The sequence below is a fragment of the Pongo pygmaeus genome, chromosome 1 (assembly GCF_028885625.2).
Source record: "Pongo pygmaeus isolate AG05252 chromosome 1, NHGRI_mPonPyg2-v2.0_pri, whole genome shotgun sequence".
Lineage (NCBI taxonomy): Eukaryota > Metazoa > Chordata > Mammalia > Primates > Hominidae > Pongo > Pongo pygmaeus.
In genome coordinates, this window is record NC_072373.2 from 142,822,944 (window position 1) to 142,844,146 (window position 21,203).

The 21,203-nt window shown below is 41.7% G+C and overlaps 1 long non-coding RNA gene across 1 annotated transcript in view; it reads right to left on the reverse strand.

The window, feature by feature from the left end:
* Positions 1 to 1,972: 1,972 nt before the first annotated feature.
* The window catches only part of LOC129033338 (uncharacterized), a 39,554-nt gene continuing 20,323 nt past the window's right edge, over positions 1,973 to 21,203 (reverse strand). Inside the window, exons 3-4 of the long non-coding RNA XR_008501574.1 lie at positions 9,647 to 9,665; positions 1,973 to 2,791 (exon numbers count right to left, since the gene is read on the reverse strand). This is a non-coding gene — a long non-coding RNA (uncharacterized LOC129033338). The remainder of the gene's footprint in view (positions 2,792 to 9,646; positions 9,666 to 21,203) is intronic.

A 21,203-nucleotide genomic window follows, 5' to 3' on the forward strand; every position in this document is an offset into this window, starting at 1 on the left:
AACCACGTTTATTGTTTCTCACAACTCTGTGGGTCAGGAATTGGTTAGAGCGCAGCAGAGATGGCTCATCTCTTCTTCTCATGTCTTCTGCTGGGACTAGATCATCCAAAATGGCTTCTTCACTTACATGTCTGATGGTGCTTCAGGTGAGATGGCTCAAAGGGCTAGGCGGTGGCTGGAATGACTTGCTTGTGGTCCTGTATCTGGATCCTCAGTTCTCATTGGTGGCTGGATCTTCAGTTCTCCTTCATGGAGTCGCAGGTTCCCTCCCTCTCCACATGGCCTCTCCACATGGTCGCTGTAGCACAGCAAACAGATTTCTTCTGTGGCAGCTCAGGGCTCCCAAGAGCAGAAAGCAGACTTCCAGGGCTTCTTAAGGTTTAGGCCAGAACTGGCACAACTCCACTTCTTCCACCTTCTACTGGTTAAAGCAAATCAGAGGAACAGCCCAGCTTCAAGGGGAGGTGGTTACACAATGGTGTCAATACCAGGAGAGTTGATCCACTGGGGGAAATTGATATAGCAGACTGCAATAAAGCCTACTGGAATTGGTAAGGAAGATGGATTCTATTTGCTATTCTTGACCTTTTGCTACACCTATTTGCTCAATTCTGAAGCATACACAGCTTGCAAACAGATGTGCCACATCATACAGTAACATTGCCACATGTTGGCTCTGAGGCATCATGCACTCATGCATGTCCTCTTCATCCCCGTCCTTTACCACTAACCCCCACATTGCCCTTGACAGACTTATGTAAACCATTTGTGTTTGGTTTAGTTCCCTCATTCATGTTGCCCATAGAGCATTTGGAGAAAACTGCTTCAGATTGTCTCAGCCAAACATTTGCTATTTATAGCTATTCCCATTTCTAGAAGACCAATTGCTTGCACCAAAGATGTAGAACATAGACACCAGATAACCCCTACCCACAGACGGGAGCACTTGGATCTCATCTTCTCTGGGGTAAATGGCAACTGAAAGCTCAATTCCAATATAAGATGTAAGGGATATAGAAAACTTATTTACCAGAAGTAGTCCTACACATAATTAATTGAGGGGCTGCAGGAGTCTGTGAGCCTTCAAAATAAAATCACAAGCCAAATTTTAGATGTTTGTGCACTTTGCGGGGGAAAGATTCATTAGCTTTCATCAGATTATTAAAGTGATTCTATGGACTCAGAAAAAAACTAAGAACCTGGTCTCACATAGAATTATGTGATATACTTTTCCCATTACTCAAAGGCCAACTTGCAACTCTTATTGTCTTAAGTCACATCTTCCTTCCTCAGTATGAAGAAGTGTAGGCTTGATCGATCATAAATATCAAAGGAAATAGAAATGAAGCTCTATTATTCTCCACTGAAGGATCCTTTTTGGCTCCTATTTTTTTCTATCCTCCATGTGCCCTTATTTTATTTCTCTTTCCATATCCTCCCATTCCAGCTCACCTCCTGTGTATTCTACTTTTCTAATGTTCCAGCCATATCCCTGGACATGACTTTACCTATTTCTAACATTGAATGACTTGTAATAGATTAGACTTTATAGCTGGAAGAAAGTAGATTACCCAACACCATAGAGTGACTTAATCTGAGATGAGAACTAGTAGATTATAATAAAACACCGGTGCATATTTCCAAATGCACTTTGTCTCACTTGGAGATATACTTTTCCTTTAACCACCACAGAAGTTGAGTTGACATATGTTGTAGTATATTATTTTGACTAAATTCCAGTGAATTCCAGCAACATCATGTGTAGAACTGTAAAAAAATTCCCTATAATTTTCCATTTTCTGTTTCTTGTGTATATCTCATGAGACAGAGAGAAGAGAAAGAATTGATTGTCCCACTGTCATGGAAAAGTGGAGTTTCTTTATATAGATACATCCATTGACAAGTATCATCTGTTCTTGCCAATTTAATTCATTAAGCATCAAATGAACCAGGCACCCACTTAGGTCCAGTGGTGGATATAAAAGGAGTAAAACTGATTGTCTGCCCTCAAGTTGCTTATGGTTTAATGGGAGATAATAAAAAAAACAGATACAAAGAGAAGGAAGCAGTGGAGAATTAGATCAGAGGTCTAACATTCTCAGAGAGAAAAGAGAAACAAAGAATTAATTCTTATCTCCTACATTTGCCTTCACTTCCTTCTAGCACTCTCTTGACATTTCTCCCTTCTTGCTTTTCTTTCTTTCTTCTTCTTCTTTTTTTTTTTTGTTTTTTTTTTTTTGGAGTCTTGCTCTGTTGCCCTGGCTGGAGTACAGTGGTGCGATCTTGGTGCACTGCAACCTCCACCTCCTGGGTTCAAGCGATTCTCCTGCCTCAGCCTCCTGAGCAGCTGGGACTACAGGTGTGCACCACCATGCCTGGCTAATCTTAGTATTTTTCATACTGATGGGGTTTCACCATGTTGGCCAGGCTAGTCTCGAACTCCTAGCCTCAGGTAATCCGCCCACCTCAGCCTCCCAAAGTGCTGGGACTACAGGCGTGAGCCACTGTGCCTGGCCCCCTTGTTGCTTTTCTTAAATAAAGAAACAAAAACAATAAAAAGTGAAAGTAGAACTTCTCAGTCCAGCTTTTTGTCCTTCCCTCTTTCCTTCCCAGCATTTGTCTTCCTTTTCCTGCTCTTTGGCCAGGCAATGGACTCTGGCAAGTTAGCTTCTATCGCTCTGGTTTCTTCCACTCTAGCTCATTTTCCCTCTCTGCCACGCCATCTCATAGGCACCTTTCACCCAACGAATATGGGTGGAGCAGCTCACACGTCCAAGCTCTGTGCTGGGCCCTGGAGACACAAAGGCATATCCAACCTCTGTGTAGAGAAAGCTTGTTTACAAAACTCTCCATGTCCTAGGGATCTATCTTTCCTCCATATTATGTTCCTTTTTTATTTCTTCCACTCTCTCTCCTCAGACTATTTTTATTTCCATCTTGACTGCTGTTAGAGGTCTCCTATGAGAAGGAAATTATCTATAATGGAACAGGAACATTAAAAGCCTCAGTTTCCTTGGTAATTATTGAACTCATGAGGGGTTCACATTGGGTTTTTAATTTTAAGAACTAAGTTAGAAGAAACTTTTTTTTCTAACTAGATTATTGTAACACTTGCCCTTTCTAGTTCTTCTTCAGATATTGGTTTATAAACTTCAGACTGAGAATTTTCTGTAAGCTCCAGTCAATGCCAGATTATGAAGAAATGCCTTTCCAAATTCCTAAACCTGAACTAAATATGTCAAAGGTAGGAAGCCTGGAAGCAACTGGTACCTGCATCTCTGTATGAGCAAGCTTGAATGCATTTAGGCAACAAGGTATTGCCGAAATGACTCAGCTAGTCTGAGTCATCTGCTGGTGTGCCACTCAAGTTAAGGGGAACACTAGTAATAATTATCAATTTTTGATCATTTATTTGTTAATTCACAAAAATATAAACACCTATGATACAGTAAGCATTAAACTGAGAGTTGGGATTACACCGAGACAGACATAGTTTCTGCTCTGATTGAGTTTTCAGTCTGGCTGGGATTATGAACATGTACAGTAATTCTAATACAGTGTCCTGCATGTTATGACAACGACCCACTATGTGCCAGGCATGTGCTAGCTGTGCCATATTCTTATTTCATTTAACGTATGCAACATCCATATCAGGTAAGCACTATTAATCTCTCCACTTTACCTGTGAGGAAACTCAGACTCAAAGATGTTAAGTAACTTGCCCCAAATCACAGATTCTGAACTCAGGTCTGTTCGACTCCATCACTAGAGTCCTTCCCCACCACACTACAGCATTTCTCACAAAGCTGAAATGTGGTGCCATGCTTGACATCGTAAACTGACTGTCAGGATTGAGAAACAGTAACATGAAGCAGCGGTGGCAGTGTCTCAAGCTACTCATCTGCAGGAAGCTCGCTTATGAGAATTAGGAATAAAATAACAACATGCTTTTAAAAGGTCATTTTCTATGATCCAAACCATTTTCTAATTCCAGGGGTAGAAAAATCTCTGCAAAATGATAGAAGAATTTTTTTTAATCTCACCAATTTCCACAAAGATCATATTCATATTTCAAGTGCTTTGTCTTGAAAGGCTAGAGAGGTGTAAAAGTAAATACTAGCTCCCCTTCTTAAGACAGAAAAAAAAAAATACAGAGAAGAAGCGACGATACATAAAAGCACAGTTAAAAGGTCTGTCTCCAACCAAGGTCAGCAGGCTGCCCAGATTCAGACAATTCCAAATGTGACCCAAAGTTTGTAAATGCCCCATTCCTCACTCCCTGGGGCCTGATGGGACATATTCTTAACAGCTGTTACTACCATTTAGCAGGTCAGAGGAAAGATGCTATTCTTTGGTTTTACCTGGAAAGATTTTCTTTTATCAGCAGAAAAGGATAAAAACTTAATTCTTGCAAAGGAAGAGGTTTCAATAAAGTGAATCTAAAAAATAATCCACTCTGGCAAAACGTGCCTCATTAAAGAATTTTCTGCTACATATCGATTTGCAGTTTGTACATGATATATTAAGATAACTAGTGCATGGTCTGTGAATTAGAATGTTCAGATTTTTGTTCCAGCTTTGGAATAACCAACATGGTGACTTTTTGCAAGTCATTCTACCTCCCTGGGCCTTGATTTCCTTTTCTATAAAATGATAGCATTTGGACTTTATAGCTGTCTTTCCAGTTCTAATAATCTGTGACTGTATTCCATGGACCCTAACTGGATAGTTACCTGTCAGGATCAGCATCCCCATGGGAAACCAGACTCCCCAAGCATTTATAGCAAGCCCTATTTCTGTCTCTAAGGAGGTGGGCCATCCAGCCCTAATGGCCTTTCCTATGCCAGGAGAAGTTTGAAATAGGGAAAAACTAAAGAGAAAATTAGAGTTAAAAATGGTTTGTGTAACTTCCTGATCTGGGAAAACAATGAGGCTCAACCAACTGAATCTAAAGGGAAGGAAACTGATATGATTTGGCTCTGTGTCCTCACCCAAATCTCATCTCAAACTGTAATCCCCACAAGCCAAGGGAGCAACCTGGTGTGAGGTGATTGGGTCATGGAGGTGGTTTTCCCCATGCTGTTGTCCTGATAATGAGTGAGTTCTCATGAGATCTGATGGTTTAAAAGTGTTTGACAGTTCCCCGCCTCATTCTCTCTCTCTCTCCTGCTGCTATGTAAGATATGCCTTGCTTTCCCTTCACCTTCTGCCATGATTATAAGTTTCCTGAGGCCTCCCTAGCCATGTGGAACTGTAAGTCTCTTTTGCTTATAAATTACCCAGTCTCAGGTAGTTCTGTATAGCACTGTGAAAACAGACTAATACAGAAACTAAATATAATGATCTTTGTAATGGGGATAATATTCTTAAAATATTAATTCTTTGTGTATTTATTACCTCATCTTCTAAATTGTGTCTCACAGCAGCCACTCCACATCTTGAGCCCAAAGAAAGTAGAGCGGGTAAATGCCACTTTGGGCATCAGGAGTAAGTGATGATGTGTGTGTGACTGGGGACAGCAGGAGGGGTCCTCCCATCAGACTGAAGGAGGAAAATGCAAGTGTGCTCTTCTACTCCCCAGCAGGTTGTGAGAAGTGTAAAAGGGCTGGAGGAGGAGAATAAGGGACATGCATGCCTCCGACTCTCTCAGCCAAAGTTCATTGCTGCATAACAAGTTAGCAGCTTGTTATTTAAACCACAAATTTAGCACCTTAAAACAATGGACATTTATTATCTTACAGTTTTTGTGGATCAGGATTAGCTGGATCCTCTGCTTAGGGTCACACAAGACTACAACCAAGATGGCAGCTGGGCTGCATTCTCATCTGGAGGCATAACTGGAGAAGAATCCATCTCCAAGCTCACTCAGGTTATTAGTAGTTTTCATTTCCTTGTGGTTGTAAAACTGGGGATCCTGGCTTCCTACTGGATGGTGGCTGTCTTCAGGTCCTAGAGGCCACCCATAGTTCCTAGGGGTAACTGAAACCTACAGTTCCCTACCACTTTGGCTTTCACTACACGGCCACTCCATCAAGTCAGCAAGCAAAGTCTCTTGCAAGTCAGCTAGCAAGATGAAATTTTTTATATAATGTAACATAATCACCAGAGTGATGCTGTATCCATTTTTTATATTTTATTGGTTAGAAGCAATCACAGGTCCCACCCCCACAACTCAAGAGGAGGGGATTATACAAAGGTATGTGCACCAGGATGTGAGGATCATAAGGAATCACCTTAGAGCCTGTCTGCCACAAAACCAAAAGCAAAGAGGCCCTTGTCCTTCTCTGAGTCTCTGAGAAGAAACCTTGCAGGTTACTGTCCCCACCCCCACACCCAACACATGGTGGCCATATCAGAGTAAAGTTATGATTAGGCTGAAAGCAGGCCTGAGTTGGTTTGCTGGAGTCTCCCTCCTTGTATGGAAAATACTCAGAAATTCCTGGATGCTCTTTAGAAGGAACAAGAAAGTAACTGACTTGCTGAATGGTCAGCTCCCCAGAGTGGTCACCATGGGGGAGCAAAATGACCCTGTGGCAAAGGGCAGCCAAGGCCAGAGAGCAAGTGGTAGTCACAGCCAGGCCTCAGAAGGATACACAGCACCAGCTGGCTCAAAAGAGAAGCCCACCAAGCCCTTTCCAAGCTGAGAAAAGAAAAGCTCTCAAGTTTCCAGCAGCAGCTGCCACATGGGCAAGCACTAACAGTACAGGGAAAGGACACAACCCAGCAAGACCAGTGAGGACCCCGAGAGCAGCCAGAGGCCTGCACAAAGACCTCTGGGGCCTCCTCTGGGGCTACAGAGTAAACTCACCCATCGACCCTCTTGAGGGTGAGGATTCTGAAAGCCTGAGCAGTTACCTGAAAGGAACTATTTTAAACCAAAAGGAGACTGACATATTGTTAATTGGCTCATTTAAAGTTCACGTTTGTTTCCCTGCTACCCCAGGGCTGGAGGATCTTGAAGAAAATTCAATCAGTTATAGAGAAATAAAGGAAGTACATTTTCTTTGTACAATTGGATTGTGTGAGTGAATTTGTAATCTTGCTACACCTGCTATGTAACAGACATTATATACATATGTTTTCATGGAGTTCTCCCACCATCCTATGAGGTAAGTGTTATTATAGTCCCATTTTACAAATGAAGTTGAAACTCTGAGAGGGTAAGTAATTTGTGCAAGGTCACCCAGCTGGTAAGCGGAAAAGTTTGTATAGAACCCAGAATTGTCTGATTCTAATACTTAGGCTCTTATTCACTGTGCCTCTGTATTAGTTAGGTAGGCTAAATTCTGTAATTAGCATTCCTCAAATCTCAACAGCTTAACACAAAAAAATTGGTTATTGCTTATTTCACAGCCAAGTGCAGGTCTTACTCTACAAACTCTTTGCTCATTTAGAGATCTACACTCTTTCTCTCCTCTGGGTCCACTATACTCCAAATCTACAGAGTCCTCTCCTTTCAACCAGTGAATACAGGAGGAGTGACCATGGAGGGTTGCATAGGGTGATTTTATTGGCCAGGCCTGGAAATGGTACACATTGCTTCTGGCAACATCTATTGGCCAGAACTCAATGACATGATGCCACCTAGCCACAAAAAATGCTTGGAGGTGTAGTCTGGGTATGTGCCTAAAAGACAAAGCGATAGGACTTGGCGGACAAATAGTACTCTTTGCCACCATTCCATACTCATAACCTAAAAGACGTACATGTATGTCATCTTTTTCACCTTTCTTACTCCAGAGGAATCAGATTTTCCTTCCATTAAATATGAAGATCAAAATTCAAAACATTGGTCTGATAATACAGTGGTAAAGATAACAGATACATCCAGAAAACTTTTTAGATTTGGCTTCACAGTACTCTACATCTTGCTATGAGTTGTCTATCATTCATTTTAGTTTCATACCTGGGTGTCAGCAGCTACAGTCCATGGCTAGCATGTGCCCTGGGCTGTCTATAGGAAGAAAGTAAGCCATGGCTTACTCTAGTTGCTTAGGTGAAATCATAGTGTGACCTGCCTTAGTGTTGTGTCTATGGCTTGGATGTTGGAGTTCCTGTGGGAAGAGAAATCCAACACATGATTTTTTTGCTATAATCTTAGAGAGGACCTAATTGCTTGGGCTTAAGCCATTCAGAAAACTGAGAATAATAATAATCATCATCATCATCTCATAACTTAGAAGTTACCGTGTCATACTGAGATTTGTTTCCCCAGGGCTGGCAGGCACTAGACAAGTGTTTATGGATTTGATCTGACCAATATGTTTCTTTTAATGGTAATTATAGGAAGATGGGCTTAGAAAATATATTTTTGGCTGGAATAAGGACAAAACGTTGTTGTTGTTGTTGTTGTTGTTTTAACCATAGATGTCTTGGAATAATGTTATACTTGATAAATGCAAAAATGGAATAAACAGCTACCCACTTAATGAAGGTTGGTATGTGTTCCTGACTTAGGATGAGGTTAACTGATATTACAGCTGTGCTTTCAGGTGTCCTTCAGGGTTTGATGGAGGAACTGCAGAAACCATGGCTCATGGGAGATAGAGCAGGGGCACAGGAGGGCACAGGTCCCCTATTGTGAGTTCAACCAGAGTAGCTCTGTCTCGATCTCTTGTACCATGTAAAATGTGAAGAAAGGATGATAAAGACATTGGGAAGCCACTGGAGTAAACCAATGGATTTGTTTGGGTATCATATGTGATGTAGTTAATCCTACATCATTCTCTCTGTGCCTAAGAAAGGAACAACTGGTGAGGTGATAGTGGGCAACTCAAAGTCTATCTTCCTCAAAGGCAATTTGGAGAGTGAAAAAAGCATGGGCTTTGGAGGCAGACAAGCCTGAGGTCAAAGCATGGATCTTATTAGGTCTGTACAGCAATACACTGCCCTTGCAGGATACCTGTGAACAATAGGAAAGACCACAGGCTTAAAAGGACAATATATTGTAGTGATTAAGAGTATGGGCTTGGGAGTTGGACTGCCTGATTCAAGACTGCCATTTACTAGCTTAGTAACCTTGGGCAAGTTAATTAATTTCACTAATCTTCAGTCTCCACATCTGTAAAATGGATTTATTAATAGTATTTGTGTCATAAGCTTGTTATAAGACTTAAATGAATCTATGTCTGCAAAGCACTTAGCACTGCTGGACACATAGTAAGTGTACAGTGATGACAATTGTTACAAATAATTATTAGTTCTAAGCACAGACCCAGACACACAGAAGACATTTAATAAATTATAGCTATAACAACTTTCACCCAAGATCTCCTCTCAGAAAAAGAAAATACTCAAGTGAAGAAGGAACAGGAAAGGGCCATGGGTTAGTAATACAGAATGAAAGAGTGAGTTTCTTCAAGTATTGAATATGAGTAGAAAAACTGCATGAGTAGCAAAGAAAAAGATTAGGGGATGTTTACGGGCTTGGGAACCATGGTAATGACCAGATAGACAAACATGGGGCCAATTTCATGCTCAGAGATAAGGCATTACCGTGAAAGAAGAAAAGCTAAACAGCCTGGCATGACTCAGTAGGCCTCATTCCAAAAGCAAGGCACTATCTTCAGACAAGCTCCAATAAAATGCACATGGAACACAGAAGCCAGCTAACACAGATCATTTTCTCAACTTTCCAAACCCATACCTTATGTCCTGTGGGGTCGCTATCCTGCTCAGGGCCAGATTCAGGCAGGCAGTGGGACAAAGAAAGCCAAGAGAGATGTTTAGAATGAAGAATGTGGGTAACTCTCCAGCTTCCACATATCATTAGCAGGCAAGTGTGTGGTGCCCAGTCGTGCAAGGCTTTGCATTAAATAATAGACAAAGGGAATTGTCTATATGTAGCTCCTGCCCTCATGCATCTCAGGATCAAATATCCATCAGAGACTCCTTTTCCTAGGCAGCCCACCAGGCAATAAGATCAGATGGCAACTTTGCAAACTCATGTTTTATCTTCTTAATATAAAAGCTGATTCCCTCAAATTATCCATTAAAGGCAGAAGAAGAAAAACATCACCCAACAGTAACTCTTAAAATCCGAACTGATTAATTTCTCAAATGAATATTTCAGATCTGAGACATGAAATCATTTGGAAAAGAGCTTCTACTTTAAGTGATTTCATTCTACACCTTTCAACACCAATGGACGCCACTATTTCACAAAACTTAATGCTGGTCTCAACTGCAAAATGACTTCCAATATAACCAGTCAAAGGGCGAAAGCAGCGCCTAACGGCAGGGCAGGATTCCCCTCCAACTCTGAAGAGGAAAGGGCAGGACAAGGTTAAACTGTAGCCAGGTCAATCCCGTCAACTTAAGCAAATAGCTCCTTCTGGGTGAATGGCCAGGAATTGAAATATTAATCTGCAAATGTTATCTGGAGACTAGATGGATGACCGATCCCCAAAATACTTGAATACAATAGAATAAATCTCCCAACAAAGACACAGTGTTATGTTTAATCTGTCTTTAATGATCAATGGCATCATATTACACATAAATTGTCATTATATGGTAGTTTTGTGGAAGTACATGTCAATAATAGGCACGTTAGATATACATATAGCACAGAGGTTCAAATCCTACTCCATAGATTTAAATCCTGGTTCCACCATTTACCAACTGTGTGACCTTGACTCATCTTTGTGCCTCAGTTTACTAATCTATAAAATGGGAATAATATTGCTTATCTCATAGAGTTTTACAAAGACTCTCTCCTTTGACTGAAACTTTAGTCAGGCTCCTCTGAGTCCTCAGCTTGACTGGGCCTGAACTTGGGCTTCCCTCTCTGTCTTTGCAGAATCCATTTTGAACAAGAATCCTACTAACAAAAATCCTCGGCCAGGCGCTGTAGCTCATTCCTGTAATCCCAGCACTTTGGGAGGCTGAGGCGGGCAGATCACCTGAGGTCAGGAGTTTGAGACCAGCCTGGCCAACATGGTGAACTGTCTCTACTAAAATTACGAAAATTAGCCGGGTATGGTGGTGGGCGCCTGTAATCCCAGCTACTCAGGAAGCTGAGGCAGGAGAATCACTTGAACCCGGGAGGCGGAGGTTGCAGTGAGCCCAGATCGCGCTGTTGCACTCCAGCCTGGGCAACAAGAGCAAAACCCTGTCAAAAAAAAAAAAAAAAAAAATCCTCTGCCCTTGGTATCTGATCACCCTGGCCTGCCTTCAACAATAATCCCATCAAGTTGGTTTAGCCAGAAACCCCCTTATTCTCAATGTTCACTCTTAGTAATTTTCTATCCACTGACCCCCACCCTACTCCGTGGTTATAAACCCCTTGTCCTTGTTTTTGTTTTCCAGACAGAGTCTTGTTCTGTCACCCAGGCTGGAGTGCAGTGGTACAATCTCAGCTCACTGCAACTTCTGTCTCCCAGCTCAAGCGATTCTTCTGCCTCAGCCTTCCGAGTAGCTGGGATTATAGCTGTGGCGTGTGTGCCACCACGCTTGGCTAATTTTTTTTGTATTTTTAGTAGAGACAGGGTTTCACCGTGTTGGCCAGGCTGGTCTCAAACTCCTGACTTCAAGTGATCTGCCTGCCTCGGCCTCCTAAAGTGAAGAAAAGTTTTTATATGAGCTGCTGTGAGTTACTTCTCTAAGACTCAGAATCTAGAATCCAGCAGACTTGGTCTCAAGTTCCAGTTATGCCCATTATGAGCTGTGTGGCCTTGGGCAAGATGCATAACCTTATTAAGTCTCAGTTTTCTCATCTGTAAAGTAGGGATAATAGTAATAACTATTCAGAAAGAACTTGTGAGGATTAAATGAATTTATGTACTACAGACACTCAGCATAGTCAACACCATTATTAATATTAATACTATTAGAGAAACAAATCTCTCTGGCTTCAGGATCCTTTTCTCTAAAATAAAAAGAGTTAAATTATCTCTAAGATCCCTCTCAGGACTAACATTTAAAAAATTTCTGAATCTATTGCCACTTTACAGATGCAAAAACTGAGTCACATTTCACAAATAACAAAAGCCATGGTTTCCCATACCATTACCCTCATAAGTAGACCCTAAATACTTTATTCTCTTTTAATTTACAGGCCTACCAAAAGCCCAGGCCTTTTGAATATTCAGCTGGAATGTTAATTATGGGAAATTCCAGAATCCGTGGCTTAGAGACAAGTTCTCATTTACTCTGTTCCCTGGCACTGGGATCCCTCCTGCCTTGCCTTCAGAACACCAACTTACTTTCCAAAGCCCACGCAACCAAAGCCAGATGGCAGTGCCACTCGGTCCCTGCTGCCCCAGGCCTCCATCCCTGCCAGCCCTCAGAGCTCCATCCACTGGCCTGGGTCTGCAGTTCTTACCCCTCCTCTACTTGCCCAGGTCTCAAAGGTGGCCCTAAAGAAAGGCTTCCTTTATACTACTTCCAGAAACACATTCTAAGCCTTTTTCTGGGCCTGAGTCACAATGAACCAGGAAGAACCACAGGTTCACTTGTTCCTTATCAGATTTAAACACCATCCACTTATTGGAAAGAAATCATTTCTTTAGTTACGGAGGTTTTGCTTTTCCTTTGCTTGTTTTACTGATGGTGGTGACATTTTGCACACCATAAAGGGCCATTTCACCAGCTGACTCAATGATAAGCTTGTTGGACTCCTTGTCCCATAACAGAGCAGCACAGGAAGGTTCCAGGAGATGGCAAAACCTCGGGTTCCTGGAGGGAGCTTTGCACTGGCTGACCTGGGTCCCCATTTTGCCTGTTCTGCTGTCTGACTTCATGACAGGTTAACATGATGTGCAGAAAGGCCAGGCTTATTCCCTGGCGGGAGGCTCTAAACATCTGCTCTGCGGTAGGAGGTTTTAGGAAGACTGGGGTAGTGGGTATTCATAGAAGACTGAGGGTGTTTGGTGAAAAGAATCTAAAATCCTCAGCGTAGTCACAAGATAGGGGGACGAAAAATCTCAGTTATTTCAACTCCCTGACTCACCATATTCTTCCAGGCAATGATCTTCATGTCCCAAGGCTAATCTTGAGGGGTGGGATCATCTTCAAGGGCAGAGACACTAATTAGCCATGGTGGGTGGATGGATGGTGTGACAGGCATCAGGCAGATCGTCCTCAGTTCCTTCAAGTGAAGGGAGGCTGAGGAGACAGATGGGGCATGTCTCTTGCCCCTGAATGAACTGAGTGATTTATGTCTTAAGAAACCCCATGGCCTTGTAGTGTCTTGAATAGTGCATGACTCTTAGCTTTTGACTTTCACAAATGCTTTCAGTTTACCCTCATTTTACAGAAAAAGAAGAAAAAGTAGCCTTTCAGGGATCAAGGAATTTTCTTTAGGTTATGTGGCCAGTTAAGCATAAGAAAGGACAACACCGCTGACTCCTGACCCCTACCCGAGTCTTCTCCCCACGAGGTCACTCTGCATGCTTGGTGCAGGGTCATGGCTCTGGGCATTGGCCTGAGATGCTCAGATGGGCCTGGCTTCCCTCCCTTCCCACAGGGAACCAGCCACCTCGACAAGGGAAGATGAGTCTTGCTAGGACATCAGCCAGAGTCTTGGAAACCTTCATTTTTCTCCTCCAAGTACTCAACTCCCAGAGAGTCAAGCAGTCTGCCTACTGTAGCAGAAAACCATGTCCATTTTTATTTGGAGCTATTTAATACGTATTAGCCACATGCCAAGCACTGTTCCATGATCCCCGAGAGCCTTCCTCCCCACTTTGAATTGATTTATGCTAAAACAATTACACATCCTGGAGCTTCATTCCTGAAGTCAGCTGGAGGGGACCCCCATGGGACCCCATGATAGTAAAAGTGTTACAGCAGCATCCCCTTGGCATTTCTAACGCAAGGCACCCCAGATGTACTCTAGGGCAGACCAGCTCTATGTCCAGTTTGCATGACATGCCTCTGCGTTGGCCAAGGTTTCAGTGCATTGTGATAAAAGGTGCTAGTGGAACGCTAGAAGCTCTCTGAACTCAGGATTAACCAGCTCTCTGGAGGACACACAACTGAGGCCCTTGGCACATGCAACCATCTAAACGAAGAGGTCTCTCTACTTAGCCTGTGTGTTTGTGCTCCCACAGCCTCAATTATGTTCTGATCAAGAGGTAGTTGTGATGGTTCTCAGATTCCTCATTCCAAATGTCCTTGTTATCATAATTACATAATTTTGGTCAATATTATGTAACCTGATGAAATATGAGTTCAGGGAAAAAAAGGACTGTTCGCATGAAAACTAAGTAGAATGATTTGAAAAGAATTGGTAAAGGCTAAAAAAAAAAATATTGCCTAATGGTGTGTGAGAAAGACAACTGTAAAGGATTGGGGCAAAACAATAAAAGCCTGAAATGGTTCTGCGTTCAGATTGCTTCACAGGTTTATTTATGTTTGCCTTCTGCATTAAAAGAACCTAAGCTGGAAATCATAAAATCATAGCTATTGAGTTACAGGTGTGGTTTATTCAAAACGAGGTAGGGGAGCTTCCTTCAGTGGGTGCTTACTGAAAGGAAAAGTCTTAGCCCTAGGTAAAAATAAAAATAATAGAGATGGTGAATTAAAGTACATTTATTTAAGATAAATTAAAAACATTTAAGGTATAAATCCATACTTTTCCATGGCTTACCTCTTCAACTAAATTTTTTCCACATAACCAACCCTAGACTGAAGAGGGGGCGTCTACTGTACTAAGAGGTAAATATACCAATGCACCCAGACAATGAATTAGACAAAAGAATGTGCTGCCACCAACATGAAGTCTTTTGCTCCTTGATTGCTCACTGGATCTTGTCCTTTCATTTGTTCATTTATTGAGTTCATCAATATCCTTGAGCCTCCTGAGAAAGGCATTGTGCCAAGGACTAGCAGTGTGGCAACGAGCAAAGTTGATGGCAGCACCGCAGTGCTCACTTTCCTGGTGCTCCCATTCTCCCGTCCACCTACCAGCCAGCCAGATGCCACTCCTATCCAACTTCCCTGCCCCCATGCTGTGGCAACCCCATGACTTTGCCTCTGCTGTGTCCTTTGTCTGGAATCCTCTACCCACTCCCAGCCTGCCCAAAGCCTTCCATCCCATATGCCACCTCCTCCGTGGAGTCTGCCGTGATCTCTCCAGGCAGAAATGATCTCTTCCCACCCTATCTCCCATGGAACTTTGTTTGTTTCTCTTTTATAAAATGTGTCATGTACTAACATTTATTACAAGTTTCTTGCCTTAGATTTAACCCCTTTCCTAAATTGGAAGGCCACCTACGTCAATGACCAAGACTTGTTCATTCTGGCATCTCTACACTGCCTGGTCCAGGGTATTGTTCATAAATTCCAAATGTTGCTTTGAGTATTAAAATACTGTATATAGAGTTCGAGACCAGCCTGACCAACGTGGAGAAACCCTGTCTCTACTAAAAATACAAAATTAGCCGGACGTGGTGGCGCATGCCTGTAATCCGAGCTACTCGAGAGGCTGAGGCAGGAGAATCGCTTGAACCCAGGAGGTGGAGGTTGCGGTGAGCCGAGATCGTGCCATTGCACTCCAGCCTGGGCAACAAGAGAGAAACTCCGTCTCAAAAAATTAAAAAAAAATACTATATATAAAGATTAACTAACATAGAAGATACCAAGAAAAAAATACTTGTTGATAGATTATGTGTCTTTTTATCTCTAAGAAACATTTTTGATTGACTATGCAAACTTCAAAGCTTCTCTTATTCACCAGCAAGTTCGCAAGTAATACAATGTGATCTGCTAAAAGGAGGATTCTTTTGGAAGTTTTATTTGTTTGGGAACCTCACATTCTATGGAGATTTTCTTTCCTGCTGGAAAACATCTGGACGTAAAATGAAAGAAATTAAGTTTTTCCTCATATTTCTAGAAATATTATTCTGCCAGGGATTATGTTTATTCTCACATGCCCAGAATGGAGAGCAAAGGGACGATGAAGAACATGATACCTCTGGAAATTTCAGAATGCTAAGTTTCATTCTCCCAACTTGCACTTTAAGAGTCGTGAATCTGCCTCGTCATAATGTAAGCAACGGTAAATGAGGATGACTCAAGCAATTACCCAAGATGGCCATGATTCCACTTTCCAGGAGCCCAGAATTGCAAGTTTCTGAAAAATAATCATTTCCAAAGAAAATAATTACTACTCAATAATGCTCTTTATGTTGCTAATGAGACTTGGTTGGTCACCATACTGATCCAGGCTATGTCTGCACAGCTTTGGCAAATGTCTATTACTGGGTGCACGACTGAAGTAGATTATGCCTGGGAGGAAGTAAATTCATCCGCCTTTTAAAGGACTTGGAGGGAAGCAGGATCCCACAGTGGAAAGATGGTGGGACAGGAGGTCAGCCATCCCAGGCTAGCATCCGGTTCTGTTTCTCATAAGCTGTGTGGCTTAAACTGGCAGGGCCTTATTCTCCTCCTCTGCTAAATGGGGAAAAGAATATGTGGTGAGAAATAAGTGAGATATTGAAAGTAAAATGTCTGTGCCTAGATCAATATGGAGGAAATAGTGAATTCCTCACTTTGATTCGTTCTTGTTGCTTATAAAGCATTTGCACACTCAGCTCATTTGAGTCTCTTAAACTCCCTGTGAGAGAAGTAAGATAAGTACAGGTTGAACTTTCTGAAAAGGCTAATGTTTGACTACTTAGACCTATTAGAATAGACTGGATCCACCTGACATTAACCCCATTTTATAGATAAGGAAACTGTGGAACCCAGTAATTCTGACTGTCAGGCCAGTATGTCTATCACCAAAAGGTTGTTCAAAATGAAAAAGATGAACATACCAAAAAAACATAAGCACAGTCCTCTATGAGTAGACATCTAGCAGAAGAAACACAAATGGCTAATAAATGCAAAAAAATGGGCAAACTCACCAGAAATCAATGTATATAAATTAAAACAAAAGCCAGGTACTTTTTTTCCATTATCAAACTATCAATTTTTAAATGTTACTACTGTGGGAAAAGGTAAGGGAAATGTATATGCTCATTCACACTTGCGAGAAGTGTAAAGCATTATAATTTCTCTGACATGAACTTAAATATGTATAAAAATCCTAGAACAATTCAGGAGTCAATGTCCAGGAACTTATCTAAAATCACAATCAAAGATTTGAAAAATGAAAGTTGCATATTACAGTATTATTTATAATACAAAAATCGTAAAAAACCTAAATGTCCAAAAGAGAATTAAATACATTTAGCAACACTTATATATTATGAACTCTGCACCCATTAAAAATTATGCTTTAGAAGATTATTTAATGAATGAAAATATTTCATGCTAAATCAAGAACAGGTTTAAATGAGGTATATATATATATATTATGGTTTTAATTTTATAATTAGTTACACATACATATACACACACCACACATTTAAAAATCAAACACAATTTTAATACTATTCTCACTGGGATGAGAAATTGTAGTTTTTTCTTTTTTATATTCTTTTGTATTTTCTGGATTTTCTTTAATAAACATGTATTTATCATCAAAAAAATGTGCAAAATATTAATATTTTTACATTGAAGGCTTAATTCAAGCAAAAGAAATCATATTCTTAAACAACAAAAAAGTACTCATAATCCTCATACGTCATCTTAGATGAAACACTGATGTGCTAACATACTCAAAACTCAAGCTCACCCTTACACCAAAAACAGAGGTACCAACCCTGGTTTTGTGCACATTCAGGACACAATTAAACCTGACCTACAATCAGCAATGGGATGTGGCAGATGGAGAAAGCTCAGGATGTGGAATTTAACTCAGCCACCGAACCAACAATCAGTGTTATCATGGCATTGAACACAGGCACCTGAGTTCCACAAGGAACCCTAGAGCTAGTGAAGATGAAAAGACAAGGCAGTTGGGAAGCTTCAAGTACAAGATTTAAAAATGACCATCTATTGAGCATATTTGTGTAACAAAAAGGGCAAAAGCTCTCTATTCCACACAGTCTGGTCGTTTCAGATTGCTTCTATTGTGGACATTGATTTTGTATTTTCCCTTCTTTTCATCTGTTACCCAATCTATAACAGCATGGCTCAATCTGTACAGTTCAGGTAGGGCTGACATACCCACAAGTTGTGCCCCGCGAAATACACAGAAGGAGCTTTGCGTTGCCTTATGCCTAGTTGATAGACTCCTCCACCCTTCTAGCCATGGTGACAGGTGCAGAAGTGGGTTTACAACTCAATCAGACTAATCAGCCTTTCCTGGTATTTTACGAGAGTTCTTGAGACATATAATTATTTGGGGCCGCCAGCAGTCATCTTACCTATTCATGAAGAGAAACTAGTTGAAGATTAAGCCAAGCAGAGGCATAGAGATGAGAGATAGAGATTAGAGATAGAGGTAGAGATGGAAAGAGGGAGAAACCTTATTTGAAGCACTAGATCCAACTGTTCCTAAAGTTGGCTGTCTCTCATGAACTTCCCAGGTACTTGAGCAAATTAATATCCTTTTTTAAAATAAAGTTATGACCTAACCCTCTATCACCTGTAACTGCAATATTCCTAATTAATACAGCTTTTTTCTCCTCTCCTCTGTCTTTTCAGTATTATGACAGCTGCAATTAGACAGGATTTGGTCCCTTCCCACTCGAAAGTAGCCCCTATCCCTGAAAGAACTAGCAGGTATAGGAAAGAAGTTTTATGATTCATTTCTCCTTTAGCCATTAACAGTATTACCTGGAAGACTAAATAGGCATGCATAGGAGTAGAGGAAAAGGGCTTGGGTTTAAGCTTATAGGTCAAAACTAGTCTTTGTTCTTCCACGAGCTCCATCCCAGTTCACCAAGTGAGTAAACCAGATAGTAATTAAAGCCATACCCTAGCTATTAATGAAATATCTATTCCTTGGGAAAATATTCATAGTTACAAAAAAAGGGTGTGGAGGGGACCCTAGTACCCCCACTATCCCCTTTCTCCTCTTATTCCTGGACATATAGCTAAACTACATTTTAGAATCTCTCCTGCAATCAGATGGAGTGTTATAACTAGATCCAGCCAATACAATGTGAACAGAAATGCACTGTATTGATTTACTCTACAGTTGTCTCTGAGCAGGTAAAATAGAGCCTAAGGTGAAAACCAGGTCTTTCTTTTTTTTTTTTTTTTATTTAAAAAAAAAGGTAAAGGACCAATTTTTAGGATACAAGGGATAGAGCTGGCATTATTTTGACTCAAAGCTGATGGAAAGAAGTTTCTTCTGTCACTTCTGCCATGGTCAACAATGTTCCTCAACCCTGATGGTGGAAGTACAAGTACAAGTCAGCAGATGCTGCTGGAGGGGCCTCAGGAGAGGGAGAAAAGGGTTGCAAATGTCAGGAGCCAGACATGGTCTGACAAACGTGAGCAGGAGCTATGCCTACAATCTTTGCTGGTTAGTAGCCACCGCCTGTATCATTAGTCAGTTCTACTGACGAACCAAGCATGCACTCATTCACATAGTACCAAGCACTGAGGAGCTGCTGGCACCACAGAGAGGAGGAAAACAGTCTCTTCCCCTATAATAAAGTTACACACAAGCTCCTCTAATATCCCAGGGTAGGGCCTGAAACTTCCAGAAAGTGTTCACAAAAGAAAAGTTGTTTGGGCTGACTCCTCAGTAGAAGTCCACATCAGACAAAGGAGTGGAGAGCACTCCAGGGAAAGGGAACAAGGGCAGAAGTCTGGAGTGCAGAAGAGCATGGCACATGCAGGAAATGGCCAGAATGTCTGTGTGACTGGGACCTAAGTTAACTCCATAGGGTTATGGGGAGGAAGGGCTGTATGATATGTGAGAAATGACATGCTATCCATTATATGAGCAGATATTGTAGGAAATCAGGCCAGAAGGATTAGAAGAGGAGAGAACTAAAAAAGCGTCCACATGGATAGGACCAGCAGATATTCACTCATTCAACAAAGGTTTCTCAAGCTCCTGCTCTATGCCAAGGACTGTTTTCGATGTCTGGAATACATCAGTGAGCAAATCAAAGATAGCTGCCCTTAAGGAGCCTACATGTTAATGCAGAGAGGCAAGCAGCAATAAACATAATAAAAAAGCAAACTATATAATAAGGCAGATGATAAACTAAAAAACAGTAGAGGAGGTAAGGGGGTCAGGAGTTGGGGGAGGGGGTGTTGCAGTTCTAACTAGGGTGGCCAAGACAGGCCGCAATGAGAAGTGAGATTTGAACAAAGACTCAAAGGAGGTAAGGGAGTCAGCCAAGCAGATACCTTGGAGAAGAGCATCTTAGACAGAAAAAAAAAAAAGTCCTAGGGTTGGAGGACCAACAAGGAGGCCAGAGAGCCTGAAGGGAAGGGAGCAAGGAGAGAGAATCAGGAGGTGAGGTCAGAGAGAGTTGATGGGGCAGCTGGATTGCGAAGGGCCGTATAGGCCACTGTGAGGACTTTGGCTTTTACTCTGAGGGCAAGGGAGCTGAGGTGACAGGAACGCTGCAGTAGAGAGTAAGACATTGCAAATGTCAGAAGGGAGAGGTGCTTGTGATGGTTAATACTGAGTGTCAATGTGATTGCATTGAGTGATACAAAGTATGGATCCTGGGTGTGTCTGTGAGGGTGTTGCCAAAAGAGATTTAACATTTGAGTCAGTGGGCTGGGGAAGGCAGACCCACCCTTAATCTGGTGGGCACAATCTAATAAGCTGCCAGCAAATATAAAGCAGGCAGAAACATGTGAAAAGGAGAGACGGGCCTAGCCTCCCAGCCTACGTCTTTCTCCTGTGCTGGATGCTTCCTGCCCTAGAACATCGGACTCCAAGTTCTTCAGTTTTGGGACTCGAATTGGCTCCCCTTGCTCCTCAGCTTGCAGAAAACCTATTGTGGGACATTGTGATCGTGTAAGTTAATACTTAATAAATTCCCATATACATATATATATGTATATATATGTGTGTGTATATATGTGTGTGTGTGTGTATATATATATACACACATATATGCTATTAGTTCTGTCCCTCTAGAGAACCCTGACTAATACAGTGCTGTAGCAATATCCTTGAGTAGAAGAGGGAGGCATGGCATACTGCACAGGCAGACAGACTGGCTTTAGAAGGGAGCACAGACAGATCATCTGTAAAAACAGGCTGCAAGGTGGAGTCTGTGGGTACAGATGGGAGTAGGTAGGGGGAAGTAGGGCAGGAGTCTGTGGACTTTCTCTTCTGCTTGCTTCAGTTTTCTTAGTGAAGTACGAAGCAGGGTCATTAGCTGAGAGTG